This window comes from Anabrus simplex, chromosome 4 (genome assembly GCF_040414725.1).
Source record: "Anabrus simplex isolate iqAnaSimp1 chromosome 4, ASM4041472v1, whole genome shotgun sequence".
Lineage (NCBI taxonomy): Eukaryota > Metazoa > Arthropoda > Insecta > Orthoptera > Tettigoniidae > Anabrus > Anabrus simplex.
The window spans coordinates 263,908,999-263,930,105 of NC_090268.1; positions in this window are offsets into that span (position 1 = coordinate 263,908,999).

The following is a 21,107-nucleotide window of genomic DNA, read 5'->3' on the forward strand; positions in this document are numbered from 1 at the left end:
TACCTCGTACGTTTGTTAACAGTTTGTCGGTTTGTTACAGGCATAATTTGTTGTCATTATGTTGGTTTAAAATAACTGCTAGTTAAATTGGTTATACGTGTGTGAAGTAAAAGAGACAATACATGTACTATGTGTCTCTTGAACGATACTGTGCTATATTCCACAGGTTACCAATAAACAGAGTAGGTTCAAAGTAATTGGAGCCTGTAATAATCGATGTTGTGTTCTAAGGATTAATAAATGAGGTCATCATTATAATTATTGTTCTTGTAACCTGTATCTGTTGCCAATTTCAGCCTTCTAAACGTTCTCGTTTTCATAGTGTCATTGTGGAAGGAAACAGAGCTGAGAACGACCGACTTAATGCGTCACTCTTGTTAACTAAGCGAAGATCTAGTTGGCTGTACTCAGATATTCGTAGTTCGAACTCACGACAATAAATGGAGTTGTTCAGAGCCTTGTGTATCAACATGGTGAAGATGATAAATCACTTCGCTGAAAAAAAATATTAAATTTCCTAAAGAGGTTCAAAAATCGTGGTTATGAGAGGTCAACTGTGCAGTGTTTTTCTTGTAAAGAGGAGGTAATAGGCCATATCTGGTGGCAACTTCGACCGTTGAAACGTTCTACTTCTCTCAACATCGCTGTGAAAGACTGACGGAAATATGGATTATATATAGACCTTCTTTGACGCTAATTTCACATCTATAAGAAAATAACCAGCATATATATGAATGAGACCATTCTCTAAATAGCCTTCGAAATGATTTCTACCAGTTTAGATTATATGTGACATGTATAAAAGTCAATAATAAAATATAAATTCTTTAGGTTTGTAGATCCTTACCACCATCGCTAACTTTCCACCAAAACTTACCACTGTTCAAATTATAGGGGATGTGAAACTCTATCAGGAAATTTGCATTACATTAACTACTTGATTACTTGATTATGGAGAGTTCAACAACTAAATATTTCCCATGATGCTCATTTAATGAAGGCAGTCTGCTTACACTTGAGGAGAGAGCCCACTTTCGAAACTGTAATACTCCGTAGGTGTTCGCATCATCTAAATTCGGAAGAAGTGAATCGATCAAAAATTCGTATCTATTGATCACAATTTGAAATTGTAATAAGGATACTTGGGAATGAAATAGTGTGTATACAGCGTGTTAACACTGGAATAGATCATCAGTGTCTCTGTGAATGGACCTCATTATGTTTTATATTGGACGGAGGCAGGAAGTATCAATTCGTTTATGGAGTTCTGCACAATATGCAAGTGTCATCTTCTTACAGCATTGGTTGTCTGATTCCATGAATAAGAATAAACGAAAATTGCGTTCTTACCTGTAAATGTGGCGAAAATACATGCTCTGGAAATTTTAATATTCGCGTATGGTTGTATTCAATTACATGCTTGCATAGGTTTTTCATATTAGGTAAATCGATTGTGTTACTGGCTAGAAACTGCAACGTGGGTGCCAATACATCCAATAACTGGCATTACTGTGTACGAGTATGATGCGTTGTTGCCGCAACGAAATCGGCGTTACTATATACAGCATCATTTCGCATCCTATAACTGACAGAGATCTTCCAGGACAATAATCATAAATGTGGAGTGTCTGCTCAAATTTGCTTTTCCCACTTACATTTTTGGTATTTCGTCCACATTAATTGAAGTATTTGGATACTGTCGAATGCGTTGTTCTTAGGGTCGAAATAGCATCTTTTGAACAGACATTCCTCAAATGAATTGGGAGTAATCTACTTCCATTATTTTCTGTCTGATAATAATCAGCTCTCTGATGGAAGACCTAATTCCAATCGGAAATATAACTGTTTAATTTTGTTAATACTTTGAATGATGAGTGGTGTTTTAAAAAGTAGTAAAGATCACAATATGAAGATAAAGTTCATGTTCAAGAGGACAAATTAGGGCAAATATTAGTTCATAGGAAGGGAAGTTAGGGATTGGAATAACTTACAAAGGGAGATGTTCAATAAATTTCCAAATTCTTTGCAATCATTTAAGAAAAGGCTAAGAAAACAAGAGACAGAGAAACTGCCACCTGGGCGACTGCCCTAAATGCAAATCAGGATTGATTGATTGATTGATTGATTGATTGATTGATTGATTGATTGATTGATTGATTGATTGATTGATTGATTGATTGATTGATTGATTGATTGATTGATTGATTGATTGATTGATTGATATTATGGAAACAATAATTTATAGTTTTACATTATTAAATCCAAGATTTTGGAAGCTTTAAACACCAATGTTTTTTGTTTCATTTTCATTTTTCTCTTCTTGTTCAAAAGTTTACAGTTCGATCGCTGTTAATAGCATTTAGTTTTCTCATTTCGATGAATTGATCATCTGTAGTATATAAATCTTAATCGTGAAGAAACATCAAATGTTTACATTATTAGCCTACATGATATCATTTAGTACCGTCGAAGAGCGTCATTTCAGTAAGGTAAAGTTTCAGTAGTTACTCCAGGAATAGGCAACTTGAGTGCATCGAATTTCACGATCCTTTTTCTTGACTCTTTTTTGCACTATGTTCTTGAAAAATGAAATGTCGTATGGCTTTTAGTGCCGGGATATCCCAGGATGGGTTCGGCTCACTAGGTGCAGGTCTTTCTATTTGACGCCCGTACGGGGCCTGCTCGTCGTGATGAGGATGAAATGATGATGAAGACAACACATACACCCAGCTACCGTGCCACTGGAATTAACCAATTAAGGTTAAAATCTCCGACCCGGCCGGGAATCGAGGGCCAGTACGCTGACCGTTCAGCTGTCGAGTCGGACACTGTGTTCTTGTTACCGCTCAATGCGTTCCACAACATCCCCCTTTGTATACGAAGTGTAGCTGTTAATAGCAAACCGTGCCTACGGGAGAACGATAAAAAGCTTTTAAAGCAAACAAGCTTGTAATTTTACGTGTCTGTTGCATTTGTCACGAGACCTCCAGTTTTACCACATGGACGCGACTTTTCACCTGTGCTGACCGGGATGAGAACCGCGGTCACCTTGGTGAGAAATCAGTTTTTATGTCACTTGACTTTCACGCCCCCACTGGAAAGTTTATTTTGGATTTTATGGAAAAATCTGCTTCGGAATAGGAAGAGAATAGTAATTTGTCAGAGTTCATCAAATGATCAAAACAGAATTCTAACTTGTTAGCTTGAGTAGCGAATGTAGAATAAGTCTCTGCTCTTATAACAAACCTTCACTCTATCCAAATCGAAAGCGAACGCCTTTAGTGCAGTAAACCATTCAGGAGGACTATTTACTTGTACACTGATAGTGACGGCGGCGGTGATTATTGTTTTAATAGGTAGTTCAACTGGGCAAGCATCACTTATTAACACAAATCAGAGGAAAATTGGAAGAGGTCCGATACTTAGAAAAAAGAAAAAGGAAGTTACAAGCAAAGGAAAGGTAAGAGCCACTAAGGACATGAAAATGAAAGACTCCCTAGGTCTCGGAAACCTCATACAGTCGGGGTCGGAAAAGAACAAGAGTTGACCAAGGGAGTTTGTGCAGGAAAGATGAAAGCGAGGAGCTTTACACAAGTGGAAGAAATGCCAGACTCAGCTAGGGGAACCGTGGCCGAAACCCACGCTCGTGTACTTCGAGACTGGTTGCATATCTGACCTTGCCGGGTTGAGTGGCTCAGACTTGGCAGATTCACTCCTGGCACAGTCCGGTGGTATTTGAAGGTACTCAAATACGTCAGCCTCGTGTCGGTATATTTACTGGCACGTAAACGAACTCTTGCGGCACAAAATTGCGGCACTTCGGCGTCTCTGAAAACCGTCAAAGTAGTTAGTGTGCCGGTAAAGCAAATAACATTGGAACATATCTGATCACCCTCAATGGTTTACCGCAGTTGAAGAATTCGCATTTAATTTAGGTAGATTGTCCTCGTTCTTAATTCGCTGCTCTTGTTGCGTGTTAAGAGGCTCCTTTTATCATTTGGGGTATTCTGACAATGACTGCTTTGTAAAATGTAACTGCTGTCTACAATAGAGTTTATGCTCTTCACAAAATATTCTAGTAACAGCTAATATTGCGCATGGAAAGCAGATGTCTTGCGCTTTCAGTATCAACTTTCTCGACCTTGAAATCGGATTGGCTCTTCATTTTTATCTATCAATCAATTGTACGTATGTTGAGTAATCCGCCCGAAGGCTGGTTGGATCCTCAACAGCTCCACAAACAGTTGTCATAGATTACATAGTCGAAATGGAAGAGGCGTTCAAGAAAAATGAGGAGTGAGGTAGTACCTCGTTACTTTCGTCACAACCAGGATATGAATTATTCCGCAAGAAATTTTGTTCTCTCCCATTCTTAGAGATAAATTCATATTTTCTAAATATTATCAAATGCAACATTGCTGTCACATGAACACCAGGTTTACGCGTAATTAGAATCACAGGGGCAAGATTATTTTAAAAATAGCAGATGCATTTGCCGGAATTCCAATCACAGCTATATTGTTGAGAAGCCACTGACTATGCTGTTTACCATCACGTCCCAATAGCCTTGAGTGACAACTGGTCTTGTTTTCATTCTTAGTTCTTCCCAGAATGCTCAGAGCACATTTTCAACTCTATTGCTGAATTTTAATCAATAAGCCGAAGAGCCGCGCGTGTTAACGCACTACGGCTATGGAGCCAAGCTTTGCATTCGGGAGACGAATGGGTTCGAACCCTGCCACCGTCGGTTGTCCTGAGAGTGGTTTTCTGTGGTTTCTCATTTTCACTTCGAGGCAAATTCTGGGACAGTTCCTATTCATAGAGCTCACCCGATTCCTTCTACCTCTTTAACCAATTTCATTCACCATTATTCCTTTCATCTTTATTGGCTCGTCAAATGAGGTTGGTGTTAGGTGAGGCATCCGGCCAATATAATTTCATGCGGCCAGTGTCCAGTATTCGGGAGATAGTAGGTTCGAACCCCACTGTCGGCAGCCCTGAAAATGGTTTTCCGTGGTTTCCCATTTTCACACCAGGCAAATGCTGGGGCTGTACCTTAATTAAGGCCACGGCCGCTTCCTTCCCACTCCTAGCCCTTCCCTGTCTCATCGTCGCCATAAGACCTATCCTTGTCGGTGCGACGTAAAGCAACTAGCAAAAAAAAATATATATATATATATAATTACATGTCACATCATCCCCGACCCCACATCAGGAAACGGGTCTAAGGGATAGACATACTGTTGAATTTGAATCCATCCTGATGAAACCGAGGATCGAACTCGGACTGACTAGGTAGAATCCCTAGAGCCTCGACCATAGCGATGCACTCGCCATCATCTGTGATATTCTAGTGCCCTCGATTAAGGAAGTAGATAAATCCCATTGCAATCAATCAATCAATCAATCAATCAATCAATCAATCACTCAATCAATCAATCAATCAATCAATCACTACTGATCTGCATTTAGGGCAGTCGCCCAGGTGGCAGATTCCCTATCTGTTGTTTTTCTAGCCTTTTCTTAAATGATTGCGGAGAAATTGGAAATTTATTGAACATCTCCCTTGATAAGTTATTCCAATCCCTAACTCCCCTATCTATAAAGGAATGTTTGCCCCTATTTGTCCTCTTGAATTCCAGCTTTATCTTCATATTGTGATCTTTCCTACTTTTAAAGACATCACTCAAACATATACGTCTACTGATGTCATTCCACGCCATCTCTCCACTGACAGCTCGGAACATACCACTTAGTCGAGCAGCTCGTCTCCTTTCTCCCAAGCCTTCCCAGCCCAAACTTTGCAACATTTTTGTAACGCTACTCTTTTGTCGGAAATCGCACAAAACAAATCGAGCTGCTTTTCTTTGAATTTTTTCCAGTTCCCGAATCAAGTAATCCTGGTGAGGGTCCCATACACTGGAACCATACTCTAGTTGCGGTCTCACCAGAGACAAATATGCTCTCTCCTTTACATCCTTACTACAACCCCTAAATACCCTCATAACCATGTGCAGAGATCTGTACCCTTTATTTACAATCCCATTTATGTGATTACCCCAATGAAGATCTTTCCTTATATTAACACCTAGTTATTTACAATGATCCCCTTAGGGAACGTTCACCCCATCAACGCAGTAATTAAAACCGAGAGGAGTTTTCCTGTTTGTGAAACTCACAACCTGACTTTTATTCCCCTTTATCATCATTTATTCCTCTCCCTCCCGTTCTACTTGCGCCGAGCTTCAGGGTTTAAAAGCGAAATCCATACCCATTGATAGTGACGTAAGCAGCAAAGAAAAGTGAAATGCGGGCCTTCAAATGCAAGCGGGGATGTCACCCTCGCCTCGGGAACGCGCCAAGCACGCGCCGGAATTTGGGCGTGAAGATGCGAGGTGCGGTGTGTGTTTGTTATGAATGGCACGTGAGACGTACAGGTGGAGTTGGACAGAGGCAGAAGCATGCCGATTGGCCTCTCCCTTGCTATCAGATAAATCGCGCGGTTCTTGAACCCGCCGAAAAGAATTGATAACTGCCATTATGTTCGGCAGCAGTTACGTAACTCACGCTGACTCACCTTAGCGTCTATTTCTGTTCAGTATTTCAACAGCTCCTTTCCAACGAGGGGGGTGACTGTTACTCGCTTCCTTTGTTCTGGCTTTTGGTGCAGATGATTCCGGCTACAATAAAACGAAGGAGACGACAAAGGTAATCATTTTCGAGCTGATGATGTCTCAGAAAAATGTTTGTTGTTGATTTTTCATCATCAGCCCTATGTTTTGCGTACCTACAGTACTAAAGTGTAGTACTATATTATTAATATTAGTAGTAGTATTAACAAATATATCGCAATTGGGAAATATCCCGGTGGGAATGATCCCGTACAACAACAGCAACAACAACAAAAGTACAACAAGCAATTCATTGGAAAGAAGGTATTACGTCCGCTTCTGTGGTGTAGTGGTTAGCGTGATTAGCTGCCACCCCCGGAGGTCCGGGTTCGATTCCCGGCTCTGCCACGAAATTTGAAAAGTGGTACGAGGGCTGGAACGGGGTCCACTCAGCCTCGGGAGGTTAACTGAGTAGAGGTGGGTTCGATTCCCTCCTCAGCCATCCTCGAGTGGTTTTCCGTGGTTTCCCACTTCTCCTCCAGGCAAATGCCGGGATGGTACCTAACTTACGGCCACGGCCGCTTCCTTCCCTCGTCCTTGCTTATCCCATCCAATCTTCCCATCCCTGCACAAGGCCCCTGTTCAGCATAGCAGGTGAGGCCGCTCAACTGGGCGAGGTACTGGTCCTTCTCCCCAGTTGTATCCCCCGACCCAAAGTCTGAAGCTCCAGGACACTGCCCTTGAGGCGGTAGAGGTAGGATCCCTCGCTGAGTCCAAGGGAAAAACCGAACCTGGAGGATAAACAGATTAAGAAGAAGAAGAAAGTATTACAAGAAATACTACTACTTTAACATTCTAAATAGGGCAAAATCATACACAAATTCACACACAACTTAAGTATTTCGAGTGCTTAAAACTACGGCTTACAGTACTATAGATTGAACTTGCTACTAGCTTAACAATGCAACGCCGTCAAATGCAAATTCACACGTACCTTAAATATTTCAAAATTGTACACTATGACCTACAGTAGAGTGAGCGGTCCAATTATTAACTATTATCTTAACATTTTAAATACAGCACGTTGATATACCAACAAATTCGCATATATCTTAAATAATTTCAATCAATCAATCAATCAATCAATCAATCAATCAATCAATCAATCAATCAATTCATATGCCAATGGCTCTATGCCACACCGACACAGATAGGTCTTATGGCGACGATGGGATAGGAAAGGCCTAGGAGTTGGAAGGAAGCGGCCGTGGCCTTAATTAAAGTACAGCCCCAACATTTGCCTGGTGTAAAAATGGGAAACCACGGAAAATCGCCTTCAGGCCTGCCGACAGTGGGATTCGAACCCACTGTCTCCAGGATGCAAGCTCACACCCGCCCGCACCTAACCGCACGGCCAACCAGCCCGGTAAAATTCTGATGCATTAATAGTACAATTTACATTGGTTTGAACGTTACATTAAAATATAACACCATCACACAGACATTTACACACAGTTTACAGAATGTTGTAGTCTATTCTTGAAGCATCTTGCATTTTTGGGAAAGGGCTCTAAGACAGCTGTGGGTAATGGATTCTACTCATCAATTTCCCGCAACAGTGTGTGTAACAGGTATCAGCGGCCTCGGGACTTAAGACAAGGTGTCATTTTAAATAATAGCATTGTTCGGTACGTGAAGGTAAAAAAAATGCTAACTCCGTGGAACTCTCTGATGGGCCTTGGCCTTCCAAGAGAGCGCTGTTCTCCTCGAAGGCTTGCAGATTACTATGTGGCGTGTGGTCAGCGCGCCGTATCCACTCAGCCATTATTCTTCGCTCTCTAGATCGGCGTCGCCGTAAAACAGATCGTTAATTGTTCTCATGTAGCGGACTGGATCTTGAATCAGCACTCAAGTTCTAGTAAATATCGCTGATCTGAACAGAAATCGGACCTTACGCGATATCCGTTTACTACAGGGTGGCTAAATAGCTAACTACCTCTGCCGGGTTTGAACCTGCAATCTTGGGATCGAAGGACCGATCCACGGAGGGATCAGAATGTAAATAAACTGTGTCCTTGTCCCGAGGTGTCGTAGCTCCTTTCAGGCATACACGCAATGGAGGTGAACTTCACACACACATACCAGCCCTCCAGCCATTCTTAAATCTCTGACAGCACCTAAAATCTAATCCGATCCTACAAGAACGGAAGCTAGTAGCTCTAACCGTTACGCTACCGAGGCGAACAATAAACTATCCAATTGTGTCAAATAGGTTTTTAGAGTACTGAAGTTTTTTTTCCCTATTTGCTTCACGTCGCACCGACACAGATAGGTCTTATGGCGATGATGGAATAGGGAATGCCTAGGAATGGGAAGGAAGCGGCCATGCCCTTAATTAAGGTACAGCCCCAGCATTTGCCTAGTGTGAAAGTGAGAAACCACGGAAAACCATCTTCAAGGCTGCCGACAGTGGGATTTGAACCCACTCTCTCCCGGATGCAAGCTCACAGCTGTGCACTCCTAACCTCATGGCAAACTCGCCCGGTAAAGAGTGCTGAAGTACAGGAGTCTTTCCTCAAAATAGGATCGGGTCTATCAGTGAGCCTTGTGGTACTCCCGCTCTGAAATTTCGCGTACTTTACAGTGTGTTCTGTGCGCCTACTTGAAATTTCCGGTCTTACTAGGGTATGGCTTGATAATTCTTACGTCTCCTGGGTGGAACTCGTAATCTATCAACTTAGTCAGTAGACCTTCGTGCCACACTTTATCAATATCATGAAGTTTCAAGCCTTATGGATATAAACAACGAACATTGTTTCTGAGAAGAATGTACCTGCGAAGAAATAAAATACCATGCTCTCATTCTTGTTTGAGCTATAGTTCAGAATCTAACCCGTAAATTAGGTATAAACAGCTAGTATATACAAAAGTAATTAAATTACGCCGTAGACATGATCACCTTTTGGATTTAAAGTATATGAAACGAAACATTTTGATGTTTCATGAAGAACTTCACTTGGTTCCCTCACTATAATCTACGACGACTCTAGCTGTCTAGAACCCGAAACCAGGGTAAATAGGTACTCTATGAATTTTTTTTTGACGTCTCTTTGTATCCTAAGTATCTCCCAAGACCAGCAGTACACTAAACAGGACATTGTGGAAAAGAGTGTAACAGGGGAACCTCGAAGATTTTCTGATTACATCAGCCGCGATCGATTAAAATTTGTAAATGATTATTTTATTACGGTACGATATATAATTGTTACTGCAATTCATTAGGTACCTATATTAGTTTCTGAGGATTGTAATGGGCAAATTAATGTGATTGCCTAAAACTAAACTCGTTTAAAGTATACGTCATAGATCCCATGAGATGTGAGACCGGGGAAAACAAATCTAAAGAAGTAGATTTAGGGAATAGATCCAACTATGAGTCAATATTATACAGAGAAATATAATCAGAAAAACATTACAATATCCTGTTCGATATCCGTCTTCATGGCTAAATGGTTAGCGTGCTGGTCTTTGGTCACAGGGGTCCCGGATTCGATTCCCGGCAGGATCGGGAATATTAACCACCATCGGTTAATTTCTCTGGCACGGGGTCTGAGTGTATGTGTCGTCTTCATCATCATTTCATCCTCATCATGACCCGCATGTCGCCTACGGGAGTCAAATCGAAAGACCTGCACCTTGCGAGCCGAACATGTCCTCGGACACTCCCGGCACTAAAAGCCATACGCCATTTCATTTTTCCCGTTCGATAATTGTTCCTAGAGGGGCCATTTCAAATTTCATTTAGAACTTCTGCAAAGTGTTTGGATATTGGAAGGGCCTCATAATAGATATTGCAGCACTTCTACTGCATATTCTAACGTAATATTCAGATATTACTCTTATGTGCAATAATATTATCAATCACTGTCCGGATTACAAAGATTGGCCAAGCTCAGCATTTACCTGTGACTGTTGAATTTAATATTTAATCATGTCTTGTCACGGTACTCTTTGTTTCCATGGCAGTCTGCATTTGATGTAGGAAGAATTCAAAATGTGATGTGTTTGTAGATTCGCCATACGGTGGATAGATAAATGTATCCTAAATGAGTTTGATGACATTCAAATTCCAGACACAACAATAACTATTTTAAATTCTATATTTGAATAATGCAATTCGAAGTCTTCTCTTCAACAGATAGGAAGTAGTAAATCTAAAGGGACGTTGTTATAGTGCGACTTCAGTTACAGTACACAAGTTAATGTAAACTGCTTTAATATGTGTGAGTAATCGTTACTGAAATATAATATACATACACATTTAATTTCGCATAGAGACAGTGTAATTTAGTGCTGACCACTCAATGCATGGATGTCTGCCAATATTCAGCTGTGGTAATCCCTGTGATAAGTTGAGCAGACGGAAATTTAGAGAGACAATGGATGCGCGTGCATGGCACACGGGTGACGCCAAGACAGCACACGACCAGCATAACGGCTGAATGTTAACAGTGTGACTTCTCCAAGAGGACTTGTAATTGTCTGCTAGATGGTGCTTAGCCATTAATCAATTGTTAATTGGCAATCATATTAACAGATCATTTAATTTCCGGCAGAACACGTTGTTACTCCGGGAATCATGTACCCATATAGTTTATGCATTCGCTGATGATTTGACATTTTGTGTTAAAAGAAAAAATACATTATTAACTTTCTTTGCAAATTATACCATATCGTCAGGTCTTCTATCAAGCTTTGTGTACTTTATCTGCATTTTTTAATAACCTCACTATTGTCGTCTTTTAAATTTGACTGCTCCAAAGGTATGAGAACATACATATTACGTTCTCAAAAAACCCTGGCTTACTAAAAAATATAATGTTGTATTGATCCCAACTACTAGTGTATCGTCAGCTACATGAACTGTGATCATAAATTTTAATTTGTTCAAATGCTTTATAATTCTCGAGATTGTTTGAAAGAGATCAAAATAAATCGACACAGCAATCAGTGTGATACCAGATTTGCTTTTTCTCACTACTTAGTGCACCACTAAAATTCTACATGACAAGGATGATGATCGTTTCTATGCATCTATACTACCAGTGTTTCAGGATGAAAGTATCGATACTAATGTGATCAGACAGAAACAATGCTTTCAAGGTATTGTAAATTGAACTAAACTTGGGATAAAATGTCTAAAATAAAATTAGTAAACATATAATACCAGATTTCGTCCACTCAAGTGGATGTCTTCAAATTTTTCCAACATCACTTTGTATATTAGGTACACAAACTACAAATGAATATATATCTTGCAAACTTGTCGTAGTAAAGAAAAAGAAAATAGTTTAAATTGTTACTAATTAAACACTGCCACAGGGCCTAGTTTTGAAAGTGATTTTTTTCTTATTTACTGCAACTTGATAAATCAAGATATCCACTTGACTGGACAAAATATGTCACTTTATGTTTAATACATTTTCTATATCTTTTAGTGTGTTAAATTTCTGTGTATACACTGCTCAAGAAAGTTTAGCCTGGATGCTACACATTATGCCACTTTCTATTGTCCTCTGTTATTCACTAACGCTCTCCTTTATGAAGGGATCAGGAACTCTTCATTCTTTTTCTTTTTCTGCTTGTCCTGTGAGGTGACTAAGTGGATGTGGCGATGATTACGGTTTTAGGAGGAAGTAAAACAGGCCAACCATCGTCCATTAACACAAATCAGAAGGGAAATGGGAGAGATCGAAAAATGAGGGTATCTGCTAAAGAAAGGAAAGAGCCACGAAGAGCGTAAAAATGAAAGACTCCCTAGGTCCCACACACCCAAATACAGTCGGGGTCTGAAGACACCAGGGTGTTCAGATAAGAAGAAAGCGAGGAGCCTCCCAAGTTCAGAGTCTCTGGCTCCCCTTTAAAATAATGTTACTTGCTTTACGTCCCACTAACTATTTTTTAAGAATTTCTGAGACGCCGAGGTGCCGGAATTTAGTCCCACAGGAGTTATTTTATATGCCAGTAAATCTACCGACACAAGGCTGGCGTATCTGTGCACCTTCAAATAACACCGGACTGAGCCAGGGTCGAAGCTGCCAAGTTGAGGTCAGAAGGCCAGCACCTCAATCGTCTGAGCCACTCAGCCCGGCGGCTCCCCTTTTAATCGCCTTTCACGACAGGCAGGAGATACCGTGGATGAAATGTAACACTCCCCCCCCCCCCAATCCCCCAGCCACAGAGAAAGAGAGGCGACTGAATGAGTAGGGCACCGTATGTAGCTAGTCCCTAATGGAACGTGTAACGATAAGAGGACAATAACAGTAGGGACTTCCAGTTGCTTGTCATATGGGGTGAGTAAACCAGTGTATTCCTGAACTGATAATAATGTTATTTGTTTTTATGACAGGGGCTCCCTGGCCGAGGCGGTAAAGGCGTGCTCGGTTCACCCTGCAGGACGTGGATTCGATTAGCTGTCAGCAAGTTGTAAAATTTAAGAAACGAGATTTCCACTGTCTTTCGGAGGTGCACATGGTCCTGAGGTTCACTCAGCCTACACCAAAAATGAGTACCAGGATAATTCCTGGGGGCAAAGGCGGCCGGGCGTAGAGCCAACCGCTCTACCTCACCAAGTGCCGAGGTTACGGATAGTGGAAGTCTTTACCTTTCACCCCTCCAGGGGACTACATGGCCTGTACGGAGATGACTTTGCTTTGCTTTGTTTTTATGATCCACTAAGTACATTTGCGGTTTTCGGAGTCTCCGAGGTGCTGGAATTTAGTCCAGCAGGAGTTCTTCTACGTCCCAGTAAATCTACCGACACGAGGCTGGCGTATATCAGCACCTTCAAATACCACCGGGCTGGGGTCAGAAGGCCAGCGCCTCAACCGTCTGAGCCACCCAGCCCGGTGATTCCTGAATAGAATCCGTTTTCTTCTTTAGTCGGTAACTTCGAGATGGACCCTTCACTCAATGCCTTTCTGCAGTAGGCTATATCTCCTTCGCCGACCCCGCATCCCATTTCTGCATTTGTATCGAAGTCTTGCATTTCTTGATTTAGGGGAATTTCTTTTCCTCGGCCGTTTCTGTGAAGCACGTTGACCACTTAAATGGCTTCATATACTGGTGAGGGTATATTTTAAAATAAGTTTAATATGTCTTCAACTAACTGATGGGTACTTCTGAAACTTGATGCACACCTGTTTCATTCTTACATGTTAAACGTAATGTCAAAAAAGTGATTTCCACTGTATGATTTTGAATGAAGGTTTTTCAATATTTTTTTTGGCCAAGAAACACACTTACTCCGAAAGGCACAAAAGATAAGTCGATTTATTACTCCCTTAAACCGCAGAGTTTACAGGATGAACTACCATGATATTGTTGGTTTCTTGCCTATAGAAGTCAACTTGCACCTTCTTTGAAAAATATCTTCATAAAATGCATCCCGCCTGTGGTGTGTTAGTTATAATAATAGCCGATGCCTGCTCCACTCTTTCTGCTCCATACACTCTGTCATTAAAATATAAACTCAAATGCATTACGTAAGCATTCATTACACAATGACTTGCCAAAACATTGGGGATCATTGAAAGTACCTAGGTATTAAAATAAGGAAAGATCTTCATTGGGGTATCACATAAATACTGTATTATTTTAAATAAAGGGTATTTAGGGGTTGTAGTAAGTATATAAAAGAGAGGGCATAAAAGTCTCTGGTAAGACCGCAACTAGAGTATGATTCCAGCGTATGGGAACCTCACCAGGATTTCTTGATTCAAGAACTGGAAAAAATCCAAAGAAAGGTAGCTCGATTTGTTCTCGATGATTTTCGACAATGGGGTAGCGTTACAAAAATGTTGCAAAGTTTGGGTTGGGAAGACGTAAAGTGGACGAGCTGCTTGACTAAGTGGTATGTTCAGAGCTGTCAGTGGATAGATGGCGTATAATAACATCAGTAGACGAATACGTTTGAGTGGTGTCTTTAAAAGTAGGAAAGATCACAATATGAAAATAAATCTGGAATTCAAAAGGACAAATGGGGCAAATATTCATTTGTGGGAAGGGGAGTTAGGGATTGGAATAACTTACCAAGGGTGATGTTCAATAAATTTCCAATTTCTTTGCAGTCGTTTAAGAAAAGGCTAGGAAAACAACAGATAGAGAATCTGCCACCTGGGCGACTGCCCTAAATGCAGATGAGTAGTGATTGATTGATATCATGAAGGCCCTCCTCTACTTCGGCCACCGGCAGCAACATTGATAGCGTAAGTGGAACAAACAACTGTGAAAAGATTCTGACCCATTCCATTTGGGCAGCTGCTGACAGTTTCCTACTGTTTGTAGGTCAGGGTCTTAGATGTGCGTGCGCTTCATCACCACGTCCAATAAATGTTCGACAGGTTTCATACCAGGTGAATGATGTGACTACAGCAGTCGCCAAAATTCTCCAGAACGCTTCTCGAACTAGTTCTAGACACCTAGGGCCCGATGACATAGTGTATTATCTTGCTGGAATATCTCAACGTTGAAGGGGTACGTGAAGTCCATGAAGGGTTGCAAGTGGTCACCGTAGCAGTTACTGGTCAATTATCAGATCCAGCCCATATCAGATGAACAAACCTCACACCATTTTGGAGCTACCGACAGCCTATACGGTGCCTGTTTGACTACTGGGGTCCATGGCTTCATGGGGCCAGCGCTATAACCGAACTCTACCATCAACTCGAAACAACTGGAACAGGCTGCATGTCACCAGTCCTCCAGGGTCCAATGTATTACAACTCATGCGCCCAGGTGAGACACTGTGCCCGGCGTTGCGATATCAACTGACCTGCTAAATATGCGCCTGGTACCACCTGCATTGAATGTGGATATGTGGTTTGAGGCAGTGTGACTAGTGTGTTACCACTAGTGTGTTATAGCCAGGCGCCGCTTATTGTGTTCATTAAGCATCCGTGGTTGGCCACTGCGTTGTTCGCTGTGGGTCTAATGCCTTCCATGGGTTATTCCCCTACACATGTGACACCGTCGATCGAGGAATGTTGAAAGTCCGTACAACTTCGACAATGGAATGATCTATTCATCTAATCCCCACTATCATGCCCCACTCGGAAGATGATATAATTAACCTCGCTTGCCACGGCCAACACAGTCGGTGTTTACACTCTATCGAGATGTCAGATCACACCTGATACAGGTCGGGGTACTTCAAATACGTCACGGTACGGTAGTGCCACCGAATATTACCTTTAAATACTGCTATCCCACGACTTTTGGCACGTCAGTGTATTACACGAAAAGAAAAGCTAGAAATGTGTCACAATATGTGAACTGAAATTCTTACACTAGAGTCATCAATATGAGCTGTAAGGACACCTATCGCTGCGCACTTAAAATACGACTGTCAACCAATTTAACTCCAAGTACAGGAGATATTATTAAGAAGTCAGAAAAGTACCTATGTGACTAGCGATGGCAATATAAGGACACTTACATTTGGAGCAAGAGGCGTATACAGTCTGCTTTGAGTGTATGACTCCCATTTTAAGAAGGCTGGTCTCCTTACAAAGCACCTCATCTGCTTGAACATAAAACACCGCTTGTATGAAAGCCTGAAAAGTCGTGATTGTTTGAGGCGTCAGTAGTTTACATAATATTTTAACAAACGGCATGCTGAATCCTTGCTTCTTCAGATTCACTGAAGCGCGGGCGTGAGTCGGTTTCCTGGAAACACTCCAAAAACCTACTAAGTGTTTGTAGTCCAAAACATATTTCTTGGGCACGAATATGCTAATTGACGAACTTTAAGTCTTAACTGCAAGATCAAACAAAAGCATATAGACAACCATGTACAAGTGAACATTAGGAATTACTTCATACAGCTATGCCGGCATTACACAAAAGAAAAAGTTAATATATCACAGTATAACTTACCTTAATAATAGCCAACTCCCACATGATCTATACCCCCCTTCCCAAAGCTTTATCCAAACTCCTCTAAATCTCTACCGCTCCCTTCTCCCACCCTAAAGTGATGCTTAACTGTGATCTGTGACGGAACGCCCTCACACCAAAATAAAAGATAAAAATGGATAATATGGTCCACAATAACAATTGTTATGGGAATCCATTTACTTAAATCATGTAAATGGACACTTTCAACGTTAATTTGATAGTTTAACAGCTACTGTGAAAACAATCTAGTTACGTGATTTTCTGTAAAAAGTAATTAATTTATGAATGTATGTCTTGAATTAACACCCCTCACAAAAATACAGATATTTATTATGTACAACATCTTGACAAAACTAAAATAGTAAAAATCCCAAAGGTGTACTTTGAATAACAACAAAATAATAAAAAATACAAATACAGAATAAAGTTGAAAAAAGGCCAAATACGATTAGCCAATCGGCCAAACCTCTTCCATCTCCTGATTTCCACAAATCCCTTACCCAACTCCTAAATTCTTCACTTCAACTTGAAACCGCCTGAATCTCTTGGCCAGAAAGAAAGCCTTACCTTACCTTCTAGGTGGCCAAGAAAAGAATGAAAATTGCTGAAAAGCCTTCATAAAATTCTTGACTTAGGCATTTTTTGTTTTTGTATCACGATTGAATCGGTGTATTATTTCTTTGGTATAGGTGACTTATTAAAAGCGGAACTTAGTCAGTGCTTTCGCTGCTCTTGGATTTCAACATTTCACCTCGCATAGAAGAAGCAGAATGTTGACTGAATCCTGAAATGTATGAAGAGATGGCCGTATTTTCCAAAAATTCCAGCCATTCATTAAAAGTATAGCTGTAACAGAATTAACCATCATTTGATTCTCAACAAAATTATACACTGTAACTGTCAACATATCGAAATTTTGTTTCTGCTGTTGGCCGACATAGACCATTCCGGTTATCACCAGGTAGCTTCAGAGTAATACAGACTTTGTCAGTAGATGTGTTCAAGGACCAGGAGATAGAGCGCTGTCTTTCTGAGCCCACGGATACTGGTTCAATTCCTTTTCAGTTCAATGCTAGTCAAGTGCTACAATTCGCCAGCCTCTTGTCGATATTTTTATTGGCACGCAAAGGAACACTTTCGAAACAAACTTTCCTGCAACTCAGCGTCACTGGAAACGTAAGAGTAATTAGTGAAATGTAAAATTAATAATAATAATAATAATAATAATAATAATAATAATAATAATAATAATAATAATAATAATAATAATAATAATAATAATTGTTCCGAGAAATCTGTGGAACAGCAGAGGTGAAAGAAGGTGCGGGCTGGAATAGGTCTCAACTACCAAATTAAAGTTAATTTAAAACTTTAACAAAGGTTATATGATATAGATGTTGATTCCCATAGGGAATCTGAAATATTTGTCCTGAATGAGTAAATTTATAATACCAATATAAATGGTCCGTTATTGGACATTATAAATTTTCCAGCTAACTCAGTGGCCTCCACGGTATGCACTAGCCAGCGTATTGGTAGGTGTGCTAGGTACCAACTGATGAGTCCACCCTAGCACACGAGGGCGAAACGCTGGCAACCAAGAATGAGTTAGCTGGAAAATTTATAATGTCCAATAACGGACCATTTATATTGGTATTATAAATTTACTCATTCAGGACAAATATTTCAGATTCCCTATGGGAATCAACATCTATATCATCTGATGGCCAAGCAGGCATCAATTTTTGATAATGAGACAAAGTCTCTTGGTGCATTGGCACTGCCGGTGGCTCCAGTTAGCCTACGCAGTGGCCTCCACGGTATGCACTAGCCAGCGTATTGGTAGGTGTGCTAGGTACCAACTGATGAGTCCACCCTAGCACACGAGGGCGAAACGCTGGCAACCAAGAATGAGTTAGCTGGAAAATTTATAATGTCCAATAACGGACCATTTATATTGGTATTATAAAGGTTATATTTTCTTTTCAAAATCAACAAATAACAACAACAGAGTAACAGGTACCAAGTAGCAGGAAAACAAGTTAAGAAATTACATTTGCTGGGGTTCAAGCCCCGGGTGAATAATTAATGATCTCCAAGCTCCACTTTACCAATATGCAACCAGACTACCTGGGGCAGAATTCCCCTGAAATCAAAGAGTCCTTGCTCTCACCTAACACATTCCGGCCTTCTAGAGGCACTCGAAACCTAATTCGAAACGAGCGAACCGGCTCTCAGTTACTCACGCCTATTTAAGGCATCCTTGACTTTTACAGTCACTTGCCTGCAGGCACAACTTACAAATTTACACAGGGGTATCATGTACCCAGCCTACCGGGCCTACTCAGAAAAGGAACAGGTTAATTACATGGCCCAAAATACCAAATTGACTGGAGGCGTAGCTTGCACTCCTAATACACTTTTAAAACCTACTTGGCACTAGGCCGTTTACACAAGGGCTAATCCCATACTAAGGAGGTGACTCGTATAAGAAAACTTTATTACATTCAGATAAGAAGAAAATCGGGTATGAAAACGTAGTCACCTCAAAACAATATGAGTGGGAGCTCGAGAGGGTTAGGCACTCTATCCCAATTTGTAGTTAAAGAGACGGAATTTTTACCAAATGTCTTTTACATTTTAAAGGTAGGTTACATGAGAAAAGTTTCTAACCTGCCCCGTGGGTTAAACTGCTGAGCTAGCAAGAAATAAAGTTATTAAACGGCCATTACCTTGTTGGTGAACTGCTGCCCGAAGAAAGAGGCGCTTCCCGCCCCCTGCTACATATTCACACACTAAGCAAGATGTCGATGGAGTGGCGACGAGCCATGAACCTCAGCAGTTTTATACCCACAAGGAAGCTTCGAGACCTTTCATGAAATAAAAGCGCCACACCCCTTCCCTTTATTGGCTAACATCAAAAATTACACACAACATGAACAAGAAACCTAGGATTGGAGGGAAATTAAATTAGAAAATATGGGATTGGCTGAATTCAAAACTGGCGGAAACAGAGATCAATATTGCCAACCCAAAAAATGAAAGAAAGAAATTTAACAAGGAACAAACTTATGGATACAAGGTTTCTTCAAAAAGTACATTCCTTTACACCAGAGTGCGTTAGCATAGTTTTTCGTAGAGACATCTGTTAGAAAATGTCCCAACTTCTTGATACGGAGCAAACAAACACAAATAGACACAGTTCAGAACACTTCAAAATTACCAAATTTACAGTAGTGACATCTTCCGAGAAACCGTTGAATTAATACAGTTTGTTGAAGTTCAGGTTTTCTCCTGTAGAGGAGTTTCAACTGGCGCAATATTTGAAATAGCGGCCTGGAGGTGTACCGCCCGGTACAATAATAATAATAATAATAATAATAATAATGATAATAATAATAATATAATAGCCATGCATAAAATAACATGTCCTGACTGACTGACTGACTGACTGACTGACTGACTGACTGACTGACTGACTGACTGACTGATTCATCAACGCCGAGCCAAAAATACTGGACATAAAGAAATTAATTTTTGGGGTACATTTATATTAACATGTAGATGCTCACTAAGGGAGGACGTTTTGATATTCCACCGCTAAGTGTGTGAAAATGGGGGTGCATTGTACCTCAAAAACTACAACGTTTACAGACATAAAACTTGGTATTTGCATTCTCCTTTAAATATAAAGGAATGCCTATTTTTTTGTTTTCAGAAAATCCCCTTAAGGGTGCTGAAAACAGGTGAAACAGGGGTTGAATACACTTTATGAGGATACTTATACGTTACAGACATGAAAATTGGTATTTGGAATTTCCTTTAAAAATAAAGAAATATGTATTTTTTGTTTCTGGAGAAATCCAATTAACTCGGGGTGAACAGGAGTGAGGAAGGGGCGAAATTTTAAAAAGACAATATCTACAGTATATTTCAGAAACGTGTTACAGACATGAAAATTGGTATTTGGAATCTCCTGTAAAGGTAATGAAACATAGACAATTTTTTCCGGTAAATCCACTTAAGAGGAAATAAAAAAGGGGTTAATTTTTAAAATGAGCATATCTACAGTACATTTCAAAAACTGAACACGTTACAGAAGTGGAAATTTGTGTTTATAATCTTTTAAAAATAAAGAAACATGTAGTTTTGTTTCAGGAAAAAAAACACTTAGGGGTGGAGGGCGGTAGAGCGCTCTGAGAAGGGAGTTGATTTCTTTTTATTAGGATACTGATATCTCAAAAACAGACGTGAAAATTGGTATTTGGAGTCTCCTCTAAAACTAAAGAAATACGTATTTTTTTCGGAAAATCCACGTAAAAAGAGGGGAGGGTGAGAGTATTGAAAAATTAGTTGAATTCTTTGTATGCGGATAGTTAAGTAAATATGTTACAGTCATGAAAATTGGCATTTGGAACTTCCTTTCAACATAAGGAAACACGTATTTTTTTGACAAGAGTGACAAAGGGGCTGAATTTTTAAAATGAGTATATCTACATAATATCTCCAAAACGTAACATGTTACAGACGTGAAGAGTG